Consider the following 3,075-nt stretch of genomic DNA (forward strand, 5'->3'; position numbering starts at 1 on the left):
CCCTAGCAGCTTAATTCACATAGGAATCACAGTTTTCTCTCTATTTACAAATGGTGAAACCTGAGACTCGGAGGAACCCAGGTTCAGGGAGAGACTGCAAAGCAGGGGACCTCAACTTCAGAGCAGGAAACTAAATCCACATTCCTTCCATTACCTGCTGGAATTCTTTGATCTTTCATTCCACAGGTATTCCCTCCACAGACACCCAAAGATACATGCCCAGAGCTCAGGCTCTTTGTAGGGAGAAGATGTGCAAATAGTTCCACCTCCAAGGACAGGCTCTGCATCATGTTGCAGCAAGCATGGTGCTCTTGTCCGAGGCAATCCCTGGTAGAGCAATGGACCCACAAAGCAAGCATGGAGGTGAGACACTGTTAGGACCAGGGGACAAGCATCAGCCAGGTCATGCATATTTGAGGATGGGAGAGGCAGGAATTGGGTGCCATTAAAATTGGAAGGCAGAGCTTGGACCTAGTTTGATAAAGCTGAGTTCTCCTGAAGTACAATATTTTGGGGGCATTTTCAGATTGTAAATGAACATGAGCTGTGTAATACCATATTTCACATACATATCAGTGTAGCAGCTTAGTGACATAGACAGTGCAGTATGCACTGTACTTCCCATGGCATAGCCATGCATAGAAATGTTTATTTGGCAGTATGGCTAAAAAGTGCTGATGAGGATGGTTTGAGCCAGGATAATTTTTTCCTAGACAGCTGTCACACGTGGTCTTGTATGTTGAAACACATATAGTATTTAAAAATGAAATGAGTCTTATTTTTCCAAATAAGGCACCATGTTCTTGTATGAAGACAGAGGACCTCAACGCTTTATCGTCATGTTGGATACCCAGTCTTGGTGAAAACACTGAGGTCACAGAGTGGCCGCAGATCATCCTGTCAGGAGTGCAGTCCTGCCTGTCAACTATGCCCTCATCCCCTGCCCACCTGCACCCAGGACAAACTCCAGCACCTTGATGGGCCTCTGTTCGTCCGACCTGATGTGATGACACAAGGCAGATGTCCCAGTGAGGCCCAGGGAAGCTGGTGCGCAGGGCTGGGCCAGTGCTCAGTGGAGGTGAGCCTGGCATCTATACTCACGACCACATCACAGCTGCTGCTTCTGCTACCAGGCAAGCAGGAAAACCTGCCCCGAGAGGGAGAACTCTCTGCAAAGGTAAAAGGTGCAAAGTGGTGTGAATCCCAAGTGCAGGGGACCTCAGAGGTGACGCTCTCTAAGGGGCCTCCAGACGAGAGGGACACAGGTGGTCCAGGGAGAGGAGGGCTGGGATTCAGGGAGCACCTGTGTGGGCTCTGAGATTTTAAGCAGCATCCCGGGGGCAAGTTTCTGAACAAAGTAGGGACAAAAGCAAGACGGCCTAAGAAAAATGCAGTTTCCCGTTGGCACAGCTGTGCAAGGATGAGGCACAGAACCCTGGAGTCAAAGGGAGAAGACTGCGAAGACTTTTCCAGCATCCACTTGGGAGGGTCAAGCATGGCGCAACTGAGGCTTCCATCCAGCAACGATGCTAAGTAGAAAAAGAAGAAAACTGCTCTGAGTTGATCAATCTCCTACTGGTATTCAGATGAGGAACTGACGCTTTCACTCTAGAGAGTAGAGGAAAACTCAACAACCCAGGACACGTTTAATAACACAGCTCTGAAAAGAAAATCTGTCAAAACTCAGCTCTTCCAGCCACAAGAGGGCGCTCCTACAGCCGGGATCTGGGTGCACCTGGCAGGAGAGCCACCCTGAGTCGTGGTGGGAACTGGTCACCTCTGTTCATCAAGACGAAGAGACAGCCCCAGGCATCCCTGAGCTGTGTGACACCAGATGATCAGCAGAGGCTCTGACCAGACCCAAGCCCTTGCAGACTCACGAGTGGCGAACATTCTGAACTGTTTGCTGTAAGTGGGCTAGGTGCAAGCGAAGCAGGTGCACCCTTAGCCTCCAGCCTGCAGGCCTGAGGCTTCCCTCCCACCAGCTCTGCTTACACAGCCCTGCCAAGCCCCCTTTACCCTTCATGGCCCACCCAGAGGGCGCAGCTTACCGGAGATCAAAAATAGGATGTTGCTACACAGTCCCAGGACCGCTGGCCAGGGACACAGGAACCCTGGGAGAGCCTGGCCCCTGGAGCTCTGTCCTCGCCCTTGGCCACCCGGAAGGGGCAGGGAGGTGGTGGCGGAGCCATGCCAGGGAGGCTGGGAGAGTGGAGAGATGGTTTTCCTGTGAGTCAGGGGACACAGCTGTCACCATCCGGGAGGAGAGGTGGAAACCTGGACCCAAACTTGTGCTGGAGAAGTGACAGCTGCACCAGGCTGTCTGAAGCTACAGTAATTCACGCCACATCAAAGCGGTGATTAGCGCCGCTTCCTGGCTGCCTCTTTCTGTTTATTTATGGCACCTTGCACACTTGAATGCTATTTTCGTCAGTTGTTTCGGTGGCTACAAGTCCATATATGGGTGACAAAAGTGGCTGAGAGGTGCCACGATTATTGGGTGCCTCAGGCCCAGCCCTACTCAGCCAACAAAAACCACCTCGCTGCAAAGAGAAAGGGCTCTGACTGTGCCGTCCAGATGGAGGGTCTGAAGCCTCAGGGAGTGAGAGTGCGGGGCTGCCGACCAGCTGGACCTGAAGAGTGCCCATGGCAGAGGCACAGGCCTCTGGAGCTCCTTGTGCCTCAGAGCCCCATGTCGGTGGGAGGGGTTCACTCCTTTCATTGCCCTTGCCCCAAACCGGCTTTCTATTGAGTGCATCTGGTCACGTCAGCATGAGGGATGGGAGTCAGGGTGGGTAAGAAGTCACGGGGATGTGTCTCATCCCTCCCCCCAACTTTCTTCCTTTTAAAAAGTGCAAGGGGTGACAAGAAGAAGCCCTCTGGGAACAACCGAATCACTCCATCCAAAATCAACCAGAGGAGGCACACTTCCCCTGCCGACAAACTGACCACAGTTTCTGCCAATTTGACTTCTCATCGTGATCACCCCCTTGAAAAATACAAGTTGATGTGTTTATGCTGTGGGGAAAAACATGCAGTCTCTGCATCCTGAGATCCAGCAGGGAGGGCCCGGCC

At 52.3% G+C, this 3,075-nt stretch overlaps 1 long non-coding RNA gene across 1 annotated transcript; it reads right to left on the minus strand.

Moving 5' to 3' along the window:
- Positions 1 to 741: 741 nt before the first annotated feature.
- LOC138849551 (uncharacterized) lies at positions 742 to 2,204 on the minus strand. The gene is made up of 3 exons (XR_011388420.1): positions 2,052 to 2,204; positions 1,304 to 1,529; positions 742 to 1,169 (listed from the first exon to the last, which is right to left on the minus strand). It is a non-coding gene; the product is annotated as an uncharacterized lncRNA (long non-coding RNA).
- Positions 2,205 to 3,075: the final 871 nt, after the last annotated feature.

This window comes from Oryctolagus cuniculus, chromosome 5 (assembly GCF_964237555.1).
Source record: "Oryctolagus cuniculus chromosome 5, mOryCun1.1, whole genome shotgun sequence".
Taxonomy (NCBI): Eukaryota; Metazoa; Chordata; class Mammalia; order Lagomorpha; family Leporidae; genus Oryctolagus; species Oryctolagus cuniculus.